At 44.7% G+C, this 27,164-nt stretch overlaps 1 protein-coding gene across 6 annotated transcripts in view; it reads left to right on the forward strand.

Annotated features, from left to right (window-relative positions):
• The first annotated feature begins 399 nt into the window (after nucleotides 1–399).
• Nucleotides 400–27,164, forward strand: part of SORBS3 (sorbin and SH3 domain containing 3) — a 79,474-nt gene continuing 52,709 nt past the window's right edge. For 3 of the 6 annotated variants that reach the window (XM_063138927.1, XM_063138931.1, XM_063138932.1), the window contains exon 1: nucleotides 716–933. The gene's annotated coding sequence lies outside the window, so the exon portion shown is untranslated. Of the gene's footprint in view, nucleotides 457–715; nucleotides 934–2,784; nucleotides 2,917–25,353; nucleotides 25,465–27,164 lie in introns of those variants that run through there. The other 3 variants (XM_063138930.1, XM_063138928.1, XM_063138929.1) reach the window with 3 other exon arrangements.

The following is a 27,164-nucleotide window of genomic DNA, read 5'->3' on the forward strand; positions in this document are numbered from 1 at the left end:
TCCTCACAACAACAACCCTGCGAGGTAGGTTGGGCTGAGAGTCTGCGACTGGCCCAAAGTCACCCAGTGAGCTTCCATGGCCGAGTGGGGACTAAGAACCCGGATCTCCCAACTCCCAGTCCAACACTCTTAACCACTACCTCTCCCCTTCTCTCTCTCTTATCTTCACAACAACACTGTGTAGGTTAAGCTGAGAGTCTGCAACTGGCCCAAAGCCACCCAGTGAGCTTTAGGGCAGAGTAAGGACTCGAACCCGAGTCTCCCCACTTCTAACCCAGCACTCTAACCAGTACACCACACTGGGTCTCTACCAAACCCCAGTGTCACACTGCCCTTGGGAAATGTTGAATTCTTCCAGCTAACAAAAAGCGACCTCATTCCCTGCTGTCTTTCTGACAGGCCTTGCCATGTCCCAGAAGAGGCTGTGGGAATCCCCCTGATGCTTGGGAGCAGCAGGTGAGTCAAACGGCATTCAAAGAGGAGCTTTTATCCAGCCAGTGTCGTGAAGGTTTGGGAAGCATGTTCTTAACTCCTCCAGTGCCCCCCTGGCCAGAGCGAGGTTCGCTTTCATTCCTCTGCATTGTTTTCCCTTCACTGGGTTTCTTTCTTTTTCTTTTTTCCTTTGGCTTGTTTTTCTGTTGTTCGTGTCTGATTTGCTCCCCCTGCAGCTCACAGCACGAATATTAAAGTCACAGGCACATACGAGCGCACTCTTTCAGGAAAAGCGGTGCCTTCCCCTTCATGCTGTGTGTCTGCCTGCCTCCCACAATCCAGAACGCCCCAGCTTGCCTTCTCAAGCTTGGCCAGGGCCAGGAGGCACCCAGCCTGGCACCAAGGCTTTGCTGAGGGGGTGCCACTCGCCGTGCCAGCTGCAAACTGCAACTGGATCTATTTTTCCCCTTCCTTCTGCTCCTGACGGGCTCTCTCTGGAAGGTAAGGACTGCCTCTCCTAATCTCTGCGGTGAGGGTTTCTGTGAACAGGGAAAGGTTGCAAGGGCTAGGCTGAGGAGGAGTGAGAACCGTCGAAATCTATCTTGTAGGTTTTGGGGGTGGGGGTGACCTAGTCAAACCAGATGCCTCCAGATCCCAGCCAGTGAAGTTCAAAACTGGCCTGAATTCCTTTCTCTGCTCGGTGACAGGCACTGGAGCTGAAGGAGGGTAGAAAAGTCTCTGGCAATGTAGGTATAAAAGTGCATTGCCTTTGGCGCAAGTGGGCAAAGGTTTGCTTTTCCTTACGAAGCTGTCCAGGACATTGGAACCTCCCATGCCTTAGGTGGCAGCAAGGAGAATCTGTTGAGCTGCACAGAGGTGGCAAAGGTTTCCAGAGCTTCTGGAAATGTGGGAAGGAGGCAAAGATGATCATGGAACTAGTTTAATATGCTGTTAAGAAAGTGACTTCCACCACCACCCCACCCCCCACCCCCAATAATGGAGTGGGGGAAACAATGGTTACTTGGATTTTCCACCACATCCAGCTGTTCCTAGGCACCTATAAGGAGCCCAAGGGTAGAAAAATAAGTGCTAGAGAGGAAGTACGGTCAATTGGTTAGAGTAAGGAGGGAAAAAGTAATACGACAAGCCTGGGTTAGGTTTCTCAAAGATGTATACACAAACAAACATAAAGGTAAATAATCCCAACAGGGTGTGTGTGTGTGTGCGTGTCAGTGTGTTTAATCTTTGGCATGTGACTGTTTTTTCCTCTCCTCCTCCTGCCAATATTTAGCCACTTGTTGATTTTCTATCTGCAAGAGTTTAAATGAATTAGCTTGTGCAAAGAGTAAATGTGCATTGTCTTCTCTTCCCCCATAGCGGAGTCAGCAATCCTGCTAGGGGAATATGATCTAGGAAAGGTCATGGGGCAAAGTGTTGAAGGACATTGGATAAGCCACACACACAGCAGCCTTGGCAACTCTGTGCAACAGGCAGAAGTCTATGCCCTGGTCTCTGAAGGGAGATGGACTTAGTGGTTGGAGCAGATAGAACTGGTCATATGTTCTCTAGCCATAGGGGTTTGGAAATTAATTAGGAACTAGTATTTCTAGGGAGCATTTTTAAAAATATCTGGGGAAAATGCTTAGCAGAAGTTGTCGATTATGATGATAATTCAATTTATATCCTGCCAATATAAAAAATACCCTAGGTGAGAAGTTGAGTATATCAGAAGCAGACTATGCTGACTGAGGAAGGAGGGTAGTTAGTTCTGTGCAGTGGCTAGTGTATCATGCAGGAGGGGGGTAGTTGGAGGGGACCATACTGACCATCTAGTTACATAGTTTTTATCTTTTCCAAACCTTGAGACTCACCTTTAACCCAGACAACCTGCTTTAGGTTACCTGCTTTTAATTTTGTGCTAAGCAAACACCTAGTCCTGCAGCACTTTAAAGAACAGCAGATTAATTGTGACTTGTCTCCATCTTTCATCTTTTTGTGTGTATTTTCTGTAACAGCCTAACAAGGCTATCCCTCTGTATTTTTTTTTTTTTTACTGTAAATGTCTTTGCTGATCGGTCTCTTAAAATATAAACAAAAACTGGTGGCAGAGCCACTGGTGTAACCCATCTCAGGGCAAAGTGTGACCCAACTGTAGGTCATAACCCAGAAGTTGCAGACAAATGATCTACTAGTCCAATTAGGGCTGGCCTCAAGGTTAGGCATGGCTGGGCATCTGCCAAGGGCTCATACCTCCACAGGGGCCCTCTCACAAGAGCCTCCTCGACTTGCTCCTCCTCTTCGCTGCTTGTTTACCTGCCTCTCCCTCTGGCCCAGGCAGCAGAGGTGGTGAGAAGGAGATGCTGCTGCCTACTTGCTCATGGGCTCTCTGCCTGTCAAGCCAGCAAGTGGTAGCAATGATGCAAGAAAGGATGAGGAGCAATAGCAGCTGGTGACAATGGTGGTGAGAAGGTTGACTCATTGCAGGTAGGAAGCCCTTTGAGGGTGCCTTGCCCCAGTGCCCCTCAAAAACAGGCAATGGTAAGGCAGCGTGACCTCTAATAGAGTTACACCATCCTAGTGTTGGTCGTGCTATCACCACCCTGACCTGTCACTCTTTGGCGGAGGTGTCGAACCTCTTCCAGACTGAGGGCCACATTCAAGATGGGAAAAGCTCTTGGGGGGCGCATTGTAGTGCTGAAAGCAAAAAGGATTGGGCGAAGGAGAAAAGGATCAGGACAAAAACTGCCAGCTTGTTTTAGCTTAAAGTTCTTACTGCTAGTAACTAAGCCTTTTAGAATGGGGGAGGGGGGAGACTGCACAAAGTTGGGAAGCCACCAAATGATCGGTGGCAGGGGAAAATGGGAGGCCAGGGGAAGGGAGCGTGGCCAACTGGGGAATCCTGGAGGGCTGGATTTGAGGTACAACATATTAGCCTTATGGCTATCATTTGTCCTGCTCCTATAGCTACCAGCAGCCCAGGCTGCATTTCCATATGTTTCTGAGTCAATAATATGTGTGGAATGGACTGCCATATTTGTTTGTGGTTTGTTTTGAGCATCTGAAGTGGTAATGGCCCTACCATGAGGCAAGGCGATACAGCTGACAGACGTCGAGTACCACATGGTTAGCCGAATGGAATACAGACAGATCCCATCCGTGAAGGACAATCCAGCAGGAAGTTTTCCTGAATTTGCCCCCTGAAATGAAAGGGAACTGTGGAAAAGCATAGCAACAAAGCTTGCTCTTGCTCACCTCCTGATCATTTTAATGTCCTGATGGGTTATGCCCCCTGTTAATTAGTAGGAGGATGGATGAACGTAAGAACATAAAAGAACCATGCTGGATCAGACCAAGGGACCATCTAGTCCAGCACTCTGTTCCTACAGTGGCCAACCAGCTGTTGACCAGGGACCCACAAGCAGGACATGGTGCAATATCACCCTCCCACTCATGTTCCTCAGCAACTGTATGTAAACACTTATTGCCTCTGATACTTCCTTCTCAAGTACCAAAACACCAGCCCTTATCAGCCTGGAATAATGGGCTCAAGTTACAGGAAGCCAGATTCTAGCCAGACATCAGGAAAAACTTCCTGACTGTTAGAGCAGTATGACAATGGAACCAATTGCCTAGGGAGGTCGTGGGCTCTCCCACACAAGAGGCATTCAAGAGACATGCTTTAAGGTAGATTCCTGCAATGAGCAGGGGGTTGGACTCAATGGCCTTATAGCCCCCTTCCAACTCTACTATTCTATGATTCTATATGGAAACAGTGCATAAACTGAAATCACTTACTTTTATATTACTACTAACTCAAGAGGGATGTAATAATAATAATAAATTTATTTGTTACCCGCCTCTCCCTCCGAATCGAGGCGGGGTGCAACACAAATGCAAACGCCATAAAATACATATAATTTATTAAAACATTTAAAACTAAAACATTATTAAAAGCAGCACATTATTAAAAGGTATCTTAAAATTCAACTGGGTAGGCCTGCTGGAAGAGATCGGTCTTTATAGCTTTCTTAAAATCTGGAACACCGTTAAGTTGACAAATCTCTCCCGGCAGGTCATTCCATAATGAGGGAGCTGCAGAAGTAAAGGTCCTCTGGGTAATAGTTGTCAGCCTTGTTTTTGTTGGCTGAAATTCTTCCCGGAGGACCTGAGTGTGCGGGGCGGATTGTACGGGAGAAGGCGATCCCGCAGGTAGCCTGGACCCAAACCATGTAGGGCTAACCAACACTTTATACTTCGCCCGGAAAGTGCACATCAATAGTGGGAATGTGGTTTTGCCTACAGTTTCCCTTTAATGTTTGTTTTTACCCATTCTCTCTGAACCACTTTTATCTCTGCGTAAATAACATACTCTTTTTCTTTTCTGTACCACCAGATCTCTTTCTGAACCCCATTGACTAATGCTTCCTTTCTCTCTCCACTCTATAGAGCTCACTCTCTTCTGCCTCTGCTCGTCATGAATGCTCTCTTCTCTCTCTATTCACCCTTTTCTCTTTCCCCACCCCACAGATCTCTCTGCACCCCTTTTCTAAGCTTCCTGCTTCTCTTCCTTAAGTAGGGTGACCATGTGAAAAGGAGGACAGGGCTCCTGTATCTTTAACAGTTGTATATAAGGGAATTTCAGCAGGTGTCATTTGTATGCATGCAACACCTGGTGAAATTCCCTCTTCATCACAACAATTAAAGTTACAGAAGCCCTGCCCTCTTTTGTATCTGGTCACTCTAGTATAGCTCCTGCAGTTTTAACTGTTGTGATGAAGAGGGAATTTCCCCAGGTTCTCCGTATATACAAATGACACCTGCTGAATTTCCTTTTCTATGCAACTGTAAAAGATACAGGAGCCCTGTCCTCCTTTTCATATGGTCACCCTACCTTAAGTGCATTTTTACAACTGCCCACTAATCACGTCCCAGCCTTATCAATACTGCTCTTTGCTGCATTCAGTGGCAACAGTGCACAACACTTTCACTCTCACAACAGTGCACAACACTTTCACTCCCAGCAACTCACACATATGAAGAATGCAGGCAGACTATTTAGTGCAGCTAGCTGACTGCAAATATCTGGGGCCAACTCCACCATATGCCTCTGAACCCAGGGAGATGTTGAGCAAGCCAGGTGCAGTGTTGAAGGCATTCTCCCATTCCCGCTTTTGAGGTGTTTTTGTGGGCCTTAGATGTTCTCAGAAAGACGGGGCATAGGGCTTCAAACAATGGGTGTTTGGAAATAGCCCCTCAGAGGGAGGCAGCCACAAATTGCCAGGAAGAGTGGGTACAGTCAGCCCACAGGCCTAAAGTTGTTGAGGCCTGTCAAAATGCTGACTAGGATTGAGCCATTAACGGCCACTGAGAGTAGTAGAGGCAGGGCGTTGTCTAGGCAACAGCAATGGGAACAGAGGCAAACCAGGCCTACTGTACTTTAGTGGGCCTAAGAAGGTCTATTGGACACCCACTGAGGTACAGGAGCCTATTTGACCTCAAAACACCCTAACTAGGTACTATTCAGCCTCTTCTTGGAAATCTCCAAGGAATGTGAGTTTGCATCCTCCCTACACACTTATTCCATTGGAGCTGCATGTCTTTTTCTTCAGTTATATCCTAAATCCCCTTCTCCTGTTGCTTAAAACCAACATTGCTTGTTTTCGTGTCTTTAGCGTTATGATGACTAATTGTTCTCTTTCTTCTTGCTGACATCCGTTAAATATTTAAAATCTGTCAGCGTGTTCCCATGTGGGGTTTGCCCTCCTCCTGGGTTATTTTTATAATCATAGCCTCCAACTTTTCCTTTTTATGACATGCCTTCCGGCTTTCTTATTTATCTACATAGTTCTTCTCAATAATTCTTTTCAGTTTGTCAGTTCAGCAAAGCAAAGGGTTTCTGTTTGCTCAGAGGATTGTGGGATAGTCTGAAATTGGAGCAATGTTCATGGTTCCTTCAGGGTTCCAATTTGTTTTATATCTGATGGCACGATTCCTGGATTTCATTCCAAACTCTACTGCTATACTCTCCTGGGTGGTGGGTTTCCCCCCCTCCCTCTGCACCCCTCTTTTTGCTGGCTGCCTCTCAGTGTTTCTACCAAAGAATGGGCACAAGGAGGCCAACTACATAAGGCTGTAAGGAGCAATTTTGTTTTTATTTCTCGCTTCCGTCCTTCTTATATATATATTAATATAAGTCTATTATTAATATTCTAGGAGAAGCAATACTAACCCTTCCTGCTGTTCGTCCTTGAATTAAACCCCACAGTAGCCCTATTTATACCATGAGGAGGGGCCATAGCTCATTGTGATAGAGCACCTGCCTTGCATGCAGAAGGTCCCAGGTTTGATCCCCAGCCTCTCCAGTTAGGGCGAGGAAAGAATCCTGCTTGAAACCCCGGAGAGCCTCTGCCAGCCAGTATTGACAATACTGGTCTAGTTGGACCAATGATTTCGCTCAGTATGGCAGCTTTGTATACTTCTGTGTTATAGCTCCCATGTAGAGGGGATATTCAGAGTAGCACCGCTCCTCAGTTAATGCATGCAGAGTAGCTGCTATCCCTGGCGTCTACACTTACAGCACAAATGTCTGCAGGGAGGGTCTATAGTGGGCTTACAATACAAAAAACACAATACAAAAGGAAAAAGGAATGGGGAAGGAGGAGGGGAAAAGCAAGCACCAATTCTTAAAGTGTAATAGTTCTTATAATGAGCAGCTGGAATGGAAACAGTTCAAGGAGATGAGGAGTCTGATGGAGCTGGTCTTTCAGCTGATGGAGTGGCCCTGCTTCCCATCTCTCTCTACTGCAGTCTGATGGATGGCTCTTGTTCTCCTTCTCTCTATATACTTTGGAGCTGTTCATACAACATACTAACCCACACTCAGTGCTTGAGTGTGGGTTGTCGTTGAACTCTGGGTTGTCATCGTCATGGGTTATTGTGTTGTTTGAATGCAATGTGTTTTCCACATGGTGGCTTGCTAACCGTGCAGTTTAGATTATTTTTTCACAAACAAGCCACCTTGAGAACCCATGGTTTGTTGTGTGGTTGTGCAGAGTGGTTAACAAGCCATGCTTCATGGTTAACAAGCCACACTGGCTGCATTCAGCCTAGATGATGGGGTGGCAAGCAATGAGGGACTATATACATTATTTAATTAGACTTATTTGAGGGGAGGCCCAAAGCTCTGTGGTAGAACATGTGCTGTTTCTCTATAAAGAAGCAAGAACTGGTATTTTTTAAAATTATTATTATTTGTATTTCTGAGCACAAAGATTACTGCAGACGCTGACTGCAGCCAGGAAATCAGAAGACGTTTACTTCTTGGGAGGAGAGCAATGACAAATCTTGATAAAATAGTTAAGAGCAGAGACACCACACTGACAACAAAGGTCCGCATAGTTAAAGCAATGGTATTCCCCGTAGTAACCTATGGCTGCAAGAGCTGGACCATAAGGAAGGCTGAGCGAAGGAAGAAAGATGCTTTTGAACTGTGGTGTTGGAGAAAAATTCTGAGAGTGCCTTGGACTGCAAGAAGATCAAACCAGTCCATACTCCAGGAAATAAAGCCAGACGGCTCACTTGAGGGAATGATACTAAAGGCAAAACTGAAGTACTTTGGCCACATAATGAGAAGACAGGATACCCTGGAGAAGATGCTGATGCTAGGGAAAGTGGAAGGCAAAAGGAAGAGGGGCCGACCAAGGGCAAGATGGATAGATGATATTCTGGAGGTGACCTGCAGCATGGGGCCCAATCTCCCAATTTTACTAACTATGCCTATATATTTTAAATATGTGTATGTTTTAAATAACTCTTTTAGCCTGTTGAACAAAAGACTGTGATTTTATGGTTTTAAATTAATGATTGTTGGTATTGCTTTTATTGGGTCTGTGACCACATAATAAAAATCTGAATCTGGCCACATAATGAGAAGACAGGATACCCTGGAGAAGATGCTGATGCTAGGGAAAGTAGAAGGCAAAAGGAAGAGGGGCCGACCAAGGGCAAGATGGATAGATGATATTCTGGAGGTGACAGACTTGACCTTGGGGGAGCTAGGGGTGGCGACGGCCAACAGAAAGCTCTGGCGTGGGCTGGTCCATGAAGTCACGAAGAGGCAGAAGTGACTGAATAAATGAATAACAAAAAAATTACTGTGCTGCATAGAGTTATCTCTAGAGCTGGCTTCTCTCTCACACAAGGCTTTTATTGTGCGCTCATGCTTCCTCACTTGTGGTAGTTTGCGGGTCCCTTACACAATGTCCTCCTCCTCCTTCAGGGCTTCTTCCTTGCTTTGCAATCTTTATCACTTTTTATCCCAAACAGAAAAGTCTAGTATTTTTTTCTCAATGGCATTATAAGAGCCTTGCGTAATTGCATAATTCTGCTATACCACAGTGCCACCTATTGGCTGTTTAATGGAATGTATAGAAAGGCAGAGAAAGAAAACCGGGGTGGGTGTGGGTGTGGGTGGGGAGAGCTGCATTCATGGAATTTTACCGAGGTGGGTGGTTGAGAAGGCAGCATCTTCAACTTGTAACCCTCCCGTGTTTTCTGTTTTTCTCTAGCTGTAGATAATCCATTAAGAAAGAAAAGTCTACATAGCTGCATAATGCCTTCTCATTGGTAGTGCTAGGAGCCCTCCCTCTGGAAGCACCCTAGGTATCTGTGTATGTGACAAAATAATAGGTGACAGATGGAGTTTTAATTTGAGGAAAAAGAGGAAAAAGAGAGAGATAGCAGGATTTGGGCTTCGTAAACACCTTAAGGTGCTGTCTCACTGGCTGAGATATGATGCGTGAGCAGTGGAGTTTGGCTATCTACTGCAGTGATTAAGCTGTGACTCTAATACAAATATAGCAAAATGGCAATAAGTCTTTCTCCAAAAGAAACCAAGCCTGGGTAAGTGCTGTGCCCCTGGGATTCCTTGCTGCTCAGAGGAGGTAAATGGCTTCAGGCATTTTTGGAGACCAGGCACATGGGTGTTCTTAATGTGTACTTTAGTTTCTCAGTCTTCCCCTGTTCCCGTCCCCCACCCACCCAACACTCCTCTATCCAAGGGAGCGAGATCTTTGAATGGGAAACATTGAGGATGAAGCCAAAATGGGCATTTGCTCACATTGCCTGAGGATAAACATCACCAGTACAATCTGTGGTTGGGGAGGGGAGAATTTGGGTGGGGAATGGAAATGTTTACATAGAAAGTTGAAGGAAACAACGCTGAGTTGGCTGTAGTAAGTAATGAAATCCAGACTCCCCCAAAAGTATTGTGCCCACCTCTCTTCAGAAACAGCCGTCAATTGGGGTGCAGAAAGCAGAGGCATATTTACTGGCACCTCATGGTTGGGTTGATGCCGTTCTTCCCCCGCTCCAAGACACACAATTTTTCTGAGAGAGGGCATGTGGCTTGGTTCTCAGAAATAATTTGAGAGAGGAACGTGGCATTGTTGCAGGGAATGTGGGTGGGAATGGATTTGGCATCTAGCAATACAGTGCAGGGCTGGCCAAAGTGCTTCAAAGCATGAGAGCCACACTGCAAAAACCTTCATAGATCTGAGAAGCAAATATTCAGCCCTGCTCTCGCTGTTTCTCCCCTTCCTGGCTTTCTTTCCTCTCCGTTTGAGGTTGGTTTACAGTGATTGTTTGGCCCAATGGACAGAGAGGTGGATTCGGCCTCTGGAAAGTTTGCAATTCCCCCAGCTTGCCATTAGCATAGCTAGGGAATTGTGCATTTCTAGAAGCCCCGGAAAGCACACTTTACCTCACTCTCCCTATATGCCAATTGGGCCTTAAAGACCCTCTTAATCCAATTATTTATTACATTTTTATACTGACCAATAGCTGAAGCTCTCTGGGCGGTTCACAAAAATTAAAACCATGAAAAGCATAAAAAACAACCAGCAAAGTTTATATTTAAGTTAAATTAGGTGTTAAAATACTGAGAAAATAAAAAGGTCTTCAGCTGGCGACAGAAAGAGTACAGTGTAGGCGCCAGGCGAACCTCTCTGGGGAGCTCGTTCCACAGCCGGGGTGCCACAGCAGAGAAAGCAGAGCGTCTTTCAAGCGACGATTGGTGTAGGGCGGGAAGAGGCAAAGTGTGCTTTCCGGGACCTCTGGAAAGTGCACAGTTCCCCCAGCTATGCTAATAGCATGTTGTGGGAATTGCGCACTTTGCAGAGGCCCCGAAAAGTGGCGTTGCCAAGTGCTTATCCGGGCTGGCTCTCAGAACGGGGCTGGCTGAGCAGCGCTTGGCAAACTCGTGGGGCGAGTGCATGGACTGTGGTGCATGCCAGATGATTTTTGAATATTCAAGTCATTGCCGTAGCATGTTATCTCATCTGAACCCAGAGGCTGTGGGTTATGCGAGGGTTGAACAACCCTCATATAACCCATGGTCTGTTATAGGCTTATATAGGGCGACAACCGTTGCTGCCCAGGTTTGGACTACATAACAAACCATGGCAAACCCCCACTGGGGATTGAATATTCAAAATGGCCACCTACACACACCACAACCCACGGTGGCTTGGGCTGCGCTGATCGTGTGAACCGGCCCACTGCCTTTACTCAAGAGCCTCTGGTCTGGGTATGGCTGGGAGAAGAGATGAGCAAGACAGGAGCAGGGAGGAGCAAAACCCTTCCGCTCTCTTAGTGCCCAACCTGGGGGATTCATTGAATTCAATTTTTATCTCTTATTTTTTTTTAATACTTAAACATTTTTCTTTGTGTGTTTTTTCACAAGCACTAACAGCCCATCCTAGGTCCCCCTCTTTTTCTTCTCTTTCTTAAGCTGCTCAAGCATACATTTGGGCATTGACTGGTAAGATGCTACACTCTAAAGCAGACTTCTCCCACCTGTTCCCCTCCAGTTGTTTTGGACAACAACTCTTATCATCCTTAACCATTGGTCATGCTGGCTTGGGCTAAGAGGAGTTGTCATTCAAACCATCTGGAGGGCACAAGGTTGGAGAAGGATTTACTAAAGTATGGGCACTTTGGTTGGCAGAGAAAGGTTGGTTCCTCTTGGAAGAAACAAACTCTTCTCCTGAGCAGGAGTTGCATTTCCAGTTCCTGACCTCAAATGACTGTCATATGTCTTGAATACTTGCATGGAAAAGAGAGGTTTGCCAATGCTGCAGGGACTTTACCCCTGGGAACAAGAGTGAGTCGTAAGATTGTGGCAGATCAAAGGCCTGGGTATAAATCCCTGCTCTTCTCTGAAGGGACTGCAGCTCAGTGGTAATGCACTGCTCTTAGATACAAAAGGTTCCCAGTTCAATCCCTGACATCTCCAGTGTTTGTTTGTTTTTAAAAAGGCTAGCAAGTGATGGTGGAAACCTCTTCCTGAGACTCTGGAGAGCCACTGGGACTGTTCAGACAATGCACTGACCCACACTCAGTGAATGGTTGCCGAACCATGGTTTGTTGTTGAACTATGGTTTGTTGTTGAACTAATGGTTATTGTGCTATCTGAAACCCCAGGACATTTTCTATAGGGTGGCTTGTTAACCATGCAATGTGGTTTGTTAACCATCCTGAACAACCCAACAACAAACCATGGGTTCTCAAGGTGGCGTGTTCGAGAAAAATAAGCTACACTACATAGTTAAGAAGCAACCCTGTGGAAAATGTCCTGGGTTCACAGTTCAACAAATCTCACGGTTCAACAAACAACTCGTGGTTCAACAACAACCCACACTCTAGCACTGGGTGTGGGTTAGCGAATTGTGTGAACCCAGAGTAGTCAATAGTAGGATAGGCAAGTAATGTGAGTTGGTATAAGGCTGCTTTCTATGAACTCACAGGGGCGGGGTGCTTGACGGGGTATCAGTCCTCTCACTGTAGGATTAGTATTATGTGGATGAATGAGTTTGTAGAAAACATTGCATTTTAAACGTGCTGTGGAAAAGACACTTTTTGCTAAATGTTTCTTTAGTGCTACGTGTGAGTGCTTGATGATGTGTGCAGAATAGAACAGTGGCACCGTTCCTTATAATCTCTGGCTGGGAACCATAGGAATTGCTGTCGAACACGTCTGGAGGGCAGCAGGTTGGGGAAGGGTGAATTTCTGGTCTCCTCTGCAAGGCTGCAGCTGAGCCAAGAAAACAAACTATGGCAAAATTCCTCCTAGGAGTTTTGCCCATCCTGACGATTTTATGCTTATGATTACAATAAAATAAAATAAAATATATCCGTACTTCTCAAGGCTAGGTACTGGCAACCCTACTCCAGCATTTGTTTGCTTCAAGAAAGTCAGGGCCAGCACTGGTGATTGAGAGAGGGATAGAACACACAGCCAATACAACCAGGGCAGCCAATGGTATATTGATAGCATCTTTAAGTGATAGCAATAACTTAACATCAATAGCTAATGTAATCTTTTAGGAATGTAGATCTCAGCCCCCTCACTTTGACCACTGCTGCCCATATCATTTCCTTTCTCGCCCACCCTCCCACCCCCGGTTGGTACCATTTGAAAAACAAGAGGAAGAAAGATCATCTGACTGAAACTTCTGTTCCTCCTCCTCCTGCCAGCCATATGTTTTGCCTTGCCCTGCAAAAATGCTGGAACAGCAGAAAAATGAAACATGTGCAAGTGAAGGGGGAGACTCAGCTGATGTCTCTCCTTTCACTGCCACATGTGAGGGAGATCCTATCTTGAGCAGGCCCATCCTTATTTTCTTTAGAGTAGTCTAGGACCTTGGTAAAGCCTACAGCAATGGAGGTTTTGTCCACCCATTTCTGTAGCCCAGTGTACCCCAGCCTGGTGCCCTCCAGATGTTGCAGCATTCCTGACCCATAGCCACTCTGGATGGGGCTGAAGCGAGTTGATGTCTAAAACATCTGGAGGGCCCCAGGTTGGGGAAGGCTGCTTTGGTCTATTCAGATTCCAAAGACGTCCTGCCAACCACATCATCTGTATGATCAATCTTCCTTTTCTTTTTTAAAATAGGACATTTCTGGTGTAGTCTTTGATAGCTGAATTTTGCATACACGTCACTTCATCATCCAGGCTAAACCCAGCAAAGGAGGGTGGCATGCAGATGCAGGCGCGCGTATGTAAAGTTGATGTGCATCCTTCAGATGCTCAACTATTATGGCTACTAACCAAAAGAATCTGTGGGAGTAGTCGTTCTGTGAAGTGGTTCCGGATCTTTAACAAGGAATTCTCAGAATAGTTAAAATAAAAAAAAACCTGATATCATCAGTTTGCTTCAGGATTTGGGGAGTGGGCAGCATGCTCTCGATTCCCCCTCCCCATCTTGCCACTGGCACCGCTGCACATGATCCTAATTGGCCCAAGGCGGGGGAGGATATTTCTCTTTGCTCTTGCACACTTGGAGAGAGCACGTGAACAGGCAGCAATGGCAGGGAGCCCCGTGCTGGGGTGTGGGCCTCAGCTGATACCCATTAATACTAACCTCTGATACCAGCCCTGAGTACAAGGCTCCTTTGGGAGGAAAATGTACCAATCAAACTGGTCAGCCACTTTTAATCTGTTGTGTAGATGTGTCCAGAATGTGGGAGTCAATATGCAAGTAAGTGGGCCCATGTGCTGCCAGGTGATTGCTGGAACACAGAGTAAAGCTGCAGTCCTATAGCTGGGAGTAAGACTCCTTGAACTCATTTTGAGTAGGCACGGGATTATGGTGAAGATCCCACACAGATACACTCCTGTCCTTTCATATTATCCATAGCAGCCGGGCATTTTGGTGCTGTGTCCCATGAAACCATCCGGTTCACTGCCTGCTACAGTAGTAAAAGTAGCTTGTCAGATGAGATTCCACACTGGTGGGTTTTCCATTCCTTTCTCCTTCCTTTTTTTCTTCTTGCTCAGGCATGCAGGCTCCCCTCCCTGACCTGCCTTCCTGTGAAACGTTTTCCCTGCAGGGTGTGGAAGTGTTTGCGTGCTGGCACGTGTGTGCGGCACTTCAGATCCTTGGCTGCCTTGCCTTAAACACAACGCAAGAGCGTATGTTCGGCTCCATGCATGTGCGCCTGGCTGCAGATTGAGGGAGCACCTTGGAGCCACCCATTTTTACCTTGGGGTTCTGTTACCACTGTTGCATAGGCCGTTCTCAGGAAGGGAATGAACAGAAGCTTTAGACCAGTCTCTAGAACTCAAACTACGTTCCGTGCAAAAACTAGCCCTCGGCACAGGTGGTGTAAAGAAACGGAACCTCTTGTGTTTATTGTTGATCTTGGCCTTAAAATCCCAGCCTGCCTCTTTCATCCACACCCATTTAACTATCCTTCCCACCAAGGGCCATGCCTTTCTTTAAAGAATATAGGAAGCTGCCTTATACTGAGTCAGATACCCTTGGCCCATCTAGCCCAGCATTTTCCACACTGACCGGCAGCAGCTCTTCAGGGTTTCAGGCAGGATTCTTTCTCAGCCCTACCTGGAGAAGCTGGGGATCAAATCTGGGACCTTCTGCATGCAAAGCAGGTGCTCTATCAGATGTTTGGCCTGAAACTCCCAACAGCCCTAGCCGGCATAGCCAATGGTGAGGGATCATGAGAGATGAAGACCAAAGCATATGGAGGGCCACAAGTGGAGAGGCATGCTTTAAAGGAACAAGTGTAAAGCAATATGGCCAGGAAAAGTACAGTGAGCCTTTCTCTCACCACTGAGCAACTGCAGTGTGTTCACATGGTTAAAATGAAGGACTGGAGCTTCCTTCCAGTACAGGTGAAATTACACACTGCCTCACATCCTTGCTCTGCACCAGCTTAAGCGCCGTTCCTTAATTGGGGAAGGATATAAAAATGTAAATTCTACACCAAGGCAATGGAAATTCCAGACCAAGAAAAGATGAATCCTGCAACGTGTATTGATGACATTTATTTGCATTTATGAAATTATGACGAATAACTTGTCTTCTGCCTGTCATAGGACCACTCAAAATACTGCTCAAGCCCTTCTCTACCTCCTGAAGTCTTTACCAAATGTTGCCCTCCAAACTCTGAAACCTCTGTTTGCAGTGATTTTGAAAAGTGCATGTGGGCTGAGAACACCCCCATCCCAATATGTGTTGGTGAAGTCTCTATTCTGCCTTTCCCAGCCTCCAGATGTGTTGGACTACATAGCTAGCTGGGGGCTTCTGGGAGATGTCATCCAACAGATCTGGAGGGTTCCAGATGGAAAAGGCTGCTGTATACCATTTTCTCTGTAAACAGCCTGTCCTCCACTCAAAATGCAAGACAGTATGGGTGGGGTCAGCTAAAGATATCTGTAAAAACATGATTGTCTGACATAATTATGTTACTCACAGTTTATCTGTCTCTTTACAGGATATGTGCAGGGGGTAGGCAAAAGATTGGGTGGGTGGACTGCTGCACCATTGAGGTTCGCATTGGTGGGACTTCTCCCTGTCTAAGAGCTCTTCCAGTTGTTACAGAGTAGAGATGCTAAGTCATTTCCTCTCTGCTTCTCCAATGCTCTTAACAGACCCAAGGGAGAAAAAAACCTGGGTAGGAATCGGCGCCAATTTGGATGGCAAAACAGAATACACCCTATCGCCCTTCTCTTCTTTCCAGAGTTGGCAAAGAACCACCAACCTGGGTAAAGAAGTTAAGAGGAACTAAGTTTTCCCTTCTCTCCGTAAGACGTTGTGGAAGTGCAACTCGGAACATAAACAGTGGTGCTGAATGGCACCAAAGGCTATCTTTGTTGTTTATTGAGAGATTTCTTTAGATTCCTTTTAACAATAAAAGGTACCCCCCCTTCCCAATTGTACAATTGATGGTTCAAGATGTGCCACAATAAGCCTCAATTTCCCATGGTTTCCTTCCTCCACGACATTTCTCTTCAGATCACTGACATCTGTTAAGTTCTGCGTATTGCATATTGAAACATTTACAGCAAAGCCATTTACAACAACTTGTGGCCCAGATGTTTTGGCTTACAACTTCCATCAGTCCTAGCCAGCAAAGGCAATGGTGAGGGATTACAGGAAGAGCCAGCCAAAACATCTGGAGGACCGCAAGTTGCCCACCCTTGATTTACTGTTACCACTTTCACATCTGCTAATTTGACCAAAGACCTACCTAGTTCAGCATTCTGTTTGCACAGTAGCCAATCAGATGCCTATTTGGACGCCCACAAGAAGCACAACAACTGGTATATAGAGCTACATCACCCCTGTTACTGGAGGTAATATATAGCCATCTGTACTAGTAGCCATTGGTAGGCATATTCTTCATGAATTAGTCTAATCTCCTTTGAAAGCCATCCAAATTGGTGGCTATCACTATATCTTGTGTTAGAAAATTCCATAGTTTAACTATGCACTGTATGAAGAAGTACTTCCTTTTGTCCATCCTGAAAGCCAGTTGATGATCCCTTATGTCTTAGGTTGTCTTGGCATCTGTTTCTTTCAGCTACTCAAGTTTTACTTATAGCAGTAGTTGTCCAAGTTTTGACCATCAGGGAGCAGTTTCCCCAAAAACGTGTCTGTCACAGAAACATTGCATAGTGTGGAGGAGTCTGTGGCATTGTCCAGAGAGCACACTTAATTCACTCAGGTCACTTCTTGGTTGCCTGGCCTTTGGGGCATGTCACTGAAAGGATGCCCTCGCCTAGAATACACCCAACATTTCCCTCTGGCTGTGCATTGCCTGGGAAGATCAGTAATAGCGGACAAGCTCTTTTTCAGGGAAACTTGATCATGATCACAGCTGGTCCAAGACATATTCCTGTCAGAGGTGGAGCACCAAATGGTGGGTGCTCCTTCCACCTCCTCGTCATCCTCTACTTATGGTTGTTTACAGCTTCTTTAGATGACAACGTGACCCTCCAATTTTGCTACTGTTTGTAAACAGCACTTTCTGTGAGTTTTTTAGAGCAGGAAAAATGAGATATTATTTCTGATGTCAAAAGAAAGTGCAATTTCCTCTGGTGTGTTAGCACTATTCTGCTATGCCACAGTGCCACCTAGAGGTTATGTAGCTGGAAAGCAGGAAAGGAAACACTCCTTCTGAAGTGTTCGGATCTCAGTTCTATGATGAAACTGAAAGTAGATGCAGTGGATTAATGGTTTGTGTAGAAAAACCCCTAGCTTCTCCATTACAGAGTAACTGTCATATCTCAAGCATCCCTCTGCTACAGAAACTGACATCATGAAACTAGAATCCCCCTTTACTCCTATTTGCCAGGAGTGGAGTGGAAATATCTCCCATTTCATGCCTCTTACTCTCATCTTTGCTAAGGAAAGCCTTAATAGCTCATCTCCCCTGGGTTCCTCAAACGTTTCTGACCACACCTGACTGGAAGTTCTTCTCCTTCCTCCTCCCCACACATACCCCCTTTGATTTTATAGCCGCCTTCCCAAACCAGATGTCATGTTATTGTGTTGGACTACAAATCCCATTGGTCTATGTGTCTGGGGATGATGGAAGTTGTATGCCAACATATCTGTAGGGCCCTAGATTGGGGAAGGCACTAGATTGCTGTACAGGGATAAAAAATGTGTGTGTGTGTTTCAATGAAATTGTTATCTTTTTGTTGTTAGGGGTGATGTTCCCTGCTTGTGTATAAATCAGTTTTAGAATGTCTCCTTGCCTGGTACTGCCTATTTAGAAAGTAAACTGCTTTATTTGTCATCTCTAATCTTAATCAAGCTCCCTGAATTGGAATCGGGGGATGTTGGAGAGGGGGAAGGAAGGGTTGACTGTTTACTTTTGAATACTTTAGGATTCCCCCACTGTGGGCCAGATCTCTGTGTTGTATACTTTGTCCAAACAGTCTGAATTCACCCAGCGGTGACTAGGGAGCTATCTGGTAGCAGGTGTTGGAGTTCCCCTCGCTCAAAATCGAGGGCATGTTGTGAGGAGTGGGGGCGTCAATAGTTAAGGAGAATTGTTACAGGCTGCCCTGCCCTGTAGGACAATTGAGCATTTCTTCACAGCCATCTCACTGGTTTGACACTGACCAGACCAACTGTAGGTTCATAGAATCATAGAATCATAGAATAGCAGAGTTGGAAGGGGCCTACAAGGCCATCGAGTCCAACCCCCTGCTCAATGCAGGAATCCACACTAAAGCATCCCTGACAGATGGTTGTCTAGCTGCCTCTTGAATGCCTCTAGTGTGGGAGAGCCCACAACCTTCCTAGGTAGCTGATTCCACCGTCGCACTGCTCTAACAGTCAGGACGTTTTTCCTGATGTCCAGCCGGAATCTGGCTTCCTTTAACTTGAGCCCGTTATTCCGTGTCCTGCACTCTGGGAGGATCGAGAAGAGATCCTGGCCCTCCTCTGTGTGACAACCTTTTAAGTATTTGAAGAGTGCTATCATGTCTTCCCTCAATCTTCTCTTCTCCAGGCTAAACATGCCCAGTTCTTTCAGTCTCTCTTCATAGGGCTTTGTTTCTAGACCTCTGATCATCCTGGTTGCCCTCTTCTGAACACGCTCCAGCTTGTCTGCATCCTTCTTGAATTGTGGAGCCCAGAACTGGACGCAATACTCTAGATGAGGCCTAACCAGGGCCGAATAGAGAGGAACCAGTACTTCACGTGATTTGGAAGCTATACTTCTATTAATGCAGCCCAAAATAGCATTTGCCTTTCTTGCAGCCATATCGCACTGTTGGCTCATATTCAGCTTGTGATCTACAACAATTCCAAGATCTGGAACAGTTGAGTCAGTGACTTGGTAGCAATATCAGTGTGTGCTTCTTTATTTGTTTTTAATTATTTACTGTGTTTATCTGATGCCCTTCCAAAGAGCTCAAGGCAACTTTCAAAGTCCCTAAATATCACAATGATCATTAGGTATCACCATCTAACTAAGTAGATGACATTTTACAAAGAATGAGAGAGCACAGGTCTCTGCCCCTGAAAGCTTATAGGGCTTTTCTACATGAGGCTTTTAGTCTGCCGCTTTACTGAGGCTTCTGCTTCTGGATTCTTTGTGGGATTAAGAGCATTTCTGCACCAGGCAAAAATCCCGCAACTTTACCGGGGCTTCTGCTTCCGGATTCCTTGCAGGATTAGATCAGGTCCTTTCCACATGTTTTTTTCCTTCTTTTTTCCTCAGCAAGGTCTGTATGTTTCATTATGAAGCCAGTAGATGGCACTGTTGTATTAGTTGTGATAATCTGCCATGATGTCAGTACACTATAGAGATAAAACAGTTCATTATGGGCGAAAGAAAAATGCTGGCCTTTTGTCATCACGAAAAACAGCACACTAAACCTTGCAAAGAGTGGGAGGTGCCCTGGAGGTTGACAACATTGTTTATAGAACCTGTGAGGGCACAATAAATGTCTCATGTAGAAACAGCCTAAAATCTGCTCATTTATATGTGTTTTTCCCCAGGGGTTTTCTTTCTCTGCCTTTCTATATGTTCCACTACACAACCACTAGGTGGCACTGTGGTATAACAGAATTGTGCAAATACACCAGGTTTCCAATTCTGCCCTTCAAAGAAATACCAGACTTTCCTTATCAGGAAAGAAATGGTTTGAAAGCATGGGGGAGGCCCTGGAAGATGACGATGTTTTGTAAAGTACCTGAAAACTACTGTGAGTAAATGCCTCATATAGAAAGGCTTATATAAGAATACACAAGCAGAGGAAGAGGAGTGAAATGGAGGCATGAGAGAGCAGGGAATGAATAGACAATTACTTTGTTACACATAATTGGGCTTCATTACAGTACAGCAATTGTGGGCAAAAGGTAGATCTCTAGATTCTTTGGACTTCAACTCTCAGAAGCCCCTGCCAGCACAGCCAATAATCAGGAATGCTGGAAGATGAAATCAAAAACATCTGGAGACCTACTTTCTGTCTATCCCTGCAATAGAGCGGCTTTCCCCCCAATGGGGCTCTCCAGATGTGTTGGACTACAACTCCCACCACCCGAGCCAGCATGCCTTAATACTAGGCCAGCTGCAATTTTACGTTTGCATGTATTTAAATGAATTTTAGCTGTCTGCTTTGAGCAGTGACCATTTCCTTTCCTCCAGGGGAAGTAGAAACCATCATTTTGGATGTGTGTTATAGTAATATTTCTGTCAAGAAATAATTTTGTAAGTCACCTTGAGAGCCTTTTTGGCTGAAGGGCAGGATAAAAATGCTTAAATAAAAATGAATAAATAAATAAAGGTATGAGGATGGCCAAGATGCACTGACAGGGAACTAGGAATGGATTTTATGCCTATCCTGGCCACAGTACTTGATATTTCACTTATATTTGCCACTTTCCAGCAGGGACTAAACATGCCTACTCTGTATTGGACTCTGGCCATCAGATTTAACAGCCTGGGTGTGGTAGCTTAATTTAATGACGTTTGGAGACTGCTTTAAGATTCCACGATTAACAGACATTAAAGGCAAAGTAAGAGAGAAAGTTTGCACAAAGATACAAAAGGATTCTTCCTTTGTTATGTGTGTATCAGTGACTGCCTCTCCTCAGTAAGTGTATTTTGATTCCACAATTGCAGTTTTCATGATAGATTATTTGACCCTTCAACAAATAATCTGCATGATTAGCAATGCGTGCCCTGATTGTATTTTAGCTGTTGTATGATTATTTCCTCACGGTCCTTTCTAAAATTACAGTAAAGCCACACACCCATACAAGTAATAGATTAGGGATTTAGAGAGTTCAGGTGGTGGAGTCTACTGGATGAGAGCATGCGATTTAACACCCGTTGGGCTCAAAATACCTGATTTATTAAACAGAATATCTGATATTAAGCCAGTATTAAGAATATTGAAAGGGATGGTAAAATACCTGACAGTTGGCAACCCCTAGCAACAAATATATGTGTATCCTTCCCTCCTTTATCACTACTATCCTGAGCTGTCCAAAGGATTCCAGTTCCCTTAAAGTGAAGACAGGCAGATGTTCTATGGTGTGGTGCACTACATTCCAAGGGGTTTGTTTTCAGGCAGAGAATGTGTGTCCAAACCTTGCCCACCACATCTAGAACGTCTGTCTAGTTCAGGGTTGGAGAACCTCTTTCAACTTGAGGGCTGAATTCCATTTCAAAGAAGTTCATCCCCACGATGGGTGGGGCTGAGGCCTCCAGACCTGAGGTTCCTCGCTGCTGGTCTAGTCCTATTCAGACATTCAAAAAATACCAGCATGTTGCATCTTAAAGCTCAGCGTTGGCCCAAGACATTGTGCTGCCTGAGGTGAAGGCAAGATGGTGCCTTCTGCATTCCACGTACAGAAGCCAGCCAGACTGAGAACTGAATCTTACTTCAACATTAGCAGTAGAACAGCATCTTCCAGTACACCTGAAAGCAGATACAGGGAGGACCCAAGTGGCATACACAGCTCTGTTCATCCCAACATCATGCTTCCCCTCAGCATATACCACCTGAGGCAGCTGCGTCTCTCTGCCTAATGGTAGGGCCGGCCCTATTAAGGCGCTTACTGCCAGTAATGAAGCCTTACGAGAGGCATTTCAATCATTTAAACTGGGGAATAAATGGTACAAAAGCCAAAACACCATCAAACAATGGTTGAGGGAAGGCAATGGGTCCAGGAGAAGGGGGCCTGGCCATCTGGGGAATCTAGGTGGTCAGGATTTGGCCCCTGAGTTTAAGGTTCACCACCACTGGTCTAACCGTATTCAGGCATTCAAAAGAAAAGTGTGAACGTGTGAAGGCAAAAACTGTGTAGGGTTCTTGGGGGTGCACTCTCTGTCGTCATGCCCCATGCCCTCATCCCCCATGCCCCTGCCGACCTTCATAACTTGAGTACAAAGATCTGATGTGAGATGCTCAGGTTGTTGAACTGAATGTTACAATCCTCATTCCTCAAAGCACCTGGGGCTCCTGATTGTGTAGGATCCCCTCTTGCGAGAATGATTTTAAGCATGACGGCTTTGCACCCTCTACCTACTTTGTGGCCTCACACAAATGTTTTCCAACTTTCCCCTAAGTGTGGAGGAGGTGCTCTGAAGACAGATTCTCTGCCCAAAAATGCCTCAGAATGTGCATTCAAACCACTTCAGCCACACTTTAGAACATCTGTCTGCCATCACCCTGAAACGGCTCCACTCTTTCTCACTTTCTGCATCTCGTGCCTGGAATTCCCTCCAAGAACACTTATATGGAGCCAACTCTTTGAGCATCTCTACATTAAGGGAAATCCTGTTGTTTACCCAGTGCTGTTGTGCTTCCTTGTTCTTCCTGGTTCTTTGGTCCTTTGCTGCAGGGAGGCATTTTACCCTCTTCTCCTTCCGTTTAAAGTCCTTCCTCCATTCTTCGGCAACTTCATAGTGCAATGCCAGCTTTACACGCTACCTGTTTCGCGCCATTAAGGGTTTATTCCAGCTTTTCTCTCATCTATTTTAAAATGGAATAATGGGAGGGAACCATGGGAGATGTCCTGTTTGTTTACATTGACCCTGTTCAGACGACACGCTAAGGCATGGTGCTTAAGCATTTTGAGCTAAACATTATGGCTTAGCGTGTTGTGTGAACCATGACTTAGGCCATAGCTAGACCTAAGGTTTATCCCAGGATTGTCCTGGGGTCAAACCTGTTCATCTAAGTGCCACACAAGGCATCCAGCACTCAGGCAGGGACAAAACCGGGATGATCCTGGGATAAACCTTAGGTCTAGCTATGGCCATAGTGTGTCATGTGAACCATTCCTAATCATGGTGGCTACATAACTATGGTTTAAACATGCTCACTAACCATTTGCTGCAAAAGGGTTAGTGGCCTAACCATGGCCTAGTGTGTTGTCTGCGCAGGCCCAGCATCATTTATTTGACCCGGAAACTTCCATGAGTGGCCAGAAATGAGTGTGCTATATATAAATAGCTCATTCTCTGTCCATGAAAGAGGCAGTACCTCAGTGTGGTAAAACACCTGCTTTACCTGCAGAAAGTCCCGGGCCTGGCATCTCGAATTAAAAGGATCAGGTGGAAGGTAATGGGTTGGGAAAGACCTCCTGCCTGAAATCCTGGAGAGCGGCTGTCAGTCAGACTAGGCAATACACCTCCATACAATTTTATAATAATTTTCTTTTATTCTCATAGACATATTTCTCAACACTCTTTGTCTCCATATTCCCTCCCAACTCTGCTGCCCTATCTGCACCCTCAGATCGGTTTCCCAAACCATCTTCCCCATTTTTCCTATCTCTCCCTTTTCAACCAATATTCTGTATATTTCACTTGTTAAACCTTTTATCCTTTTATTTTCTCCTTTCTCAATTTCTTTCTTTAAAATCAACTCTTCAAATTTCGTCATTTTACTACACTCCCCATTATCTCTTACCCATTTTTTCGTCCATTGCTCCAATTGCCGATAATTTAACCAAGTTAACAAAAAAAAATTGTGCAAAAATTGTGGAAAATGGTGTTTATTGAGATAAAAAAAATTGTGGGAATAGAGATTGAAGAGACACCTACAGTGGCATTACTATCACTATATGGTAATTTAAAGTGTAATAAAGAGACTAAAGAATTGATAACAAATTTGTTGACAGCAGTAAGGTTAATCATATCTAGGAACTGGAAAGTCCAGGGAAACTATCATATTGAAGAGTGGTATAAGGAAATATGGGATATAGCTATTAATGATAAACTGACATGCAACATAAGGTTAAGAAAAGGCATAACAAATGCAAATGAATTTGAGGGAATTTGGAAACAGTTCCTAGAATAGGTATTCTCTAAGGGGGGTGGAAAACCACCACCAGAAAAAACAATGAGATTTTGGAAGCAGGAATAGATCCCGAAGGGTGGAGGAGAGCACTTATGATATGTTATGTGATTATGTAAAATTAGATAATTATAATTGTGGAATTATAAGCAATTTATGTTTTGATTTATGTGTTAATTAGTATTATGTGGTTGTATTTTAAGATGTGAAATTAATAATAATAATAAAAAGACTAGGCAATACAGATCTTGATAGACAAATAACTTTGATCTAGTATAAAATAGCTTCCTACATTACTTCCCTGAGACCTGTCCTCAAAATCCTCTGCTTTTGTCTTAGCTCTTTGGTTAACATTCTCATCTGATGTGTACAACTTGATGGGACTTCCTAATTGTTTTGTAACAACTTAAAAGCACCTGTAATTTTAATTTGGTGAGTGGGGATTATCCCCACCCCTGTCATTTCTCTGCCTGAAATTGCCCACTCCCAAAATTCCTGTTAGCTGTGGAGAGAATAAAGATATACTTCTGTTGGACCTCGCCATCCCCCATAGCTAATAGCAGTTTCTTGGGGAGGAGTGTTTTAAGTTGGGGAAATAGAGGGAAGGGGCAGGGTTAAAATCTTGTTTTATGTTTTTAGGGAAAGCAATCTAGTTTAGCCCTAAGTAGCATCTAATTTAACCCTAAGTAACTGTGTTTGCTCCTGTTTCATCCTTCATTAGTCTTGTTTTTCCCAATTCTCTTTCTGTTTTCTCCCCCATAATATTTCTCATGGTGGGCCCTCATGTAGTGTATCCTAGTTCATAATGTTCCAGATATATGGCTGGCAGTTTATTTAATAATAATAATAATAATAATAATAATAATATTGCAAAACTGTGATTATGTGGAAAAGTTTGAAGATGAGAATAAATCGTTACAGGATTTATTTCATTCAATGGAGGAGTCTTCCTCCCAACAACAACTCCTCCACGGCCGCTTTGCTTTCACAGGATTCCTTGTTTGTTTGTTTTTTGGACTAAGGTCCTAGAATCAGAGCGTCTGCCTACTCCCTTTAAATTGTCAAAGTCAGTTCTATTTCGGGTCATGTAAACAGACAGTTTTGAAGCTTGGGAGATGAGTTGGCTTAAATGCTGATTGGCTGACTGGTGGTCATGTTCTTTGGCCAACCATTTAACCTATCAGTTAATGAGTTGTAAATCATGTACGACTAGCTCGAATGGAATCCAGGCGTGCAGCTGCCTCCCTATATGCTGGAGGCAGGGTCCACCCAAGACATTCTGCTGCCCTGAGGCAGAGGACAAGATGGCTACCCGTTCTGCCTACCAAAGCAAACTGGATTGGCACTTGAATCTAGCTTCAAAACTAACGAAGGGACAGCATCCTCCTCCACACCTGAAAGTACAGGGCAGACTGCCTGAGACACTCTGTCCTTCAGCTGAGGGGAATGAACAACAGGCTACCGCCACTGATTCCTCCACACTACCCATCGTTTCCTGCCTGTGGTGACTGCTTCACTCTGCCTAATGGTGGGACGGGCCCTGGCTGGTGACACTTCCATTGGGAGGGATTATCATTTAGGTTGGGGGATCTGGCTGGGAAAATGGCCCTGTAAGAAAGGCTACCACGCAGGGTTGCCTATGAACAGAGGTCTCCTAGCACTCGCCGTTAAAAGGTTGTGCAGCCTTTTATTCCATCTTTTATTCCTGAATACCTTTATCTATGGAGGGATTTCCATGAGCACCTGGTTGGCCACTGTGTGAACAGAACGCTGGACTACTTAGGAGCTTTGGTCTGATCCAGCCTGGCTCTTATTATTTCTTAATTATTTCACATGGCTGTCACAAAGGTAAAATGGAGGGGGAAGGAACATGTATGCCACATTGCAACCCTTGGAAGAAAATGGTACCCTATTTCTTAGATTCTAAGACACACTTTTTTCCCCATATAAACATCTCTAAAAATCTCTTAGAATTGCAGGTGTGTCTTAGGGTGTTTTTTTTCTGTTGGTGGTACTGAAATTAGTGTGCGTCTTACAATCGATGGCATCTTACAATCGAAGAAATATGTATATCATATAAATGTAGCTAGTTAGTAAATAAACAAAATTCTGCAAAAAATTACAAGTTGCAGACTACATGTCTGTCGGTGACCCTATCCTTTTTTTTAATACTAATTATTGGTATATTTATCAAACGATGTAATGTCTTCCCTGTAATACATTTTCTAAGCAAAACAAACACAAGAGTTATTTTTTCCCCTTTATCATTTTTATTGCTATTTTCTGGGTCCTTTCCAATTTGCTTTTATCTTTTAAAAATACATATGGTCAATTTGGGGAAGATAATTCCTGTTGCAGCAAGACTCAGTTAATGCAAGACTCTACATGGGCCCAATCCCAACATTGCCATAAGCTGATGAGACTTTGTTGATTTTGAATAGATGAAAGCTGTCTGATACGGAATCAGACCATTGATCTAGATAGATCAGTATTCAGTATTGTCCACTGACTGTAAACAGCTCTTCAGGGTCTCAGACAGAGGTTTCTCTAGCCTTATGTGGAAATGCCAGAGACTGAGAGCTTCCCTACATGAGCGATTTATTGACGCTCATGATTGGCCACTCACAGAAGTTTGCAAGCTTTTTACATTATGCCGTCAACCTCCAGAATGTCTTCCTGCCTTCCTCAAGTAATCTCAGGTTAAAAAATATCAAAGATAATGTACTATTTAAAATTATCACAGGCCACTAGATGGCGCTGTTTCATTTTGCTTTATGGAGTATTATCAAGAGGGGAAGTTTTCAATTACAAATCACGGATCGCCGTCTAAAAGAGCCATAGTCAGCATGGAAAGACCCCAGAAGAAGAAGAAATGCTAAGGGTGTGGGTTTTTTCCTTAATGTAGAGATGCTCTGAACCTGGGGCCTTCTGCATGTAAAGCCTGTGTTCTACCAAGCTATGGCCGCTCAACCTCCTTCTCCTTCTCCCACCCACCCCAAGTTCCAACATCTTGAAGATTCCTGTCTCCCACTCTTAAACCTTTGCTTTCTCCCGTACCGCCAAATCCATTTTTCTACACCCTCACAAGAATGCAGCCGTG

The sequence above is a fragment of the Elgaria multicarinata genome, chromosome 12 (genome assembly GCF_023053635.1).
Source record: "Elgaria multicarinata webbii isolate HBS135686 ecotype San Diego chromosome 12, rElgMul1.1.pri, whole genome shotgun sequence".
NCBI lineage: Eukaryota > Metazoa > Chordata > Lepidosauria > Squamata > Anguidae > Elgaria > Elgaria multicarinata.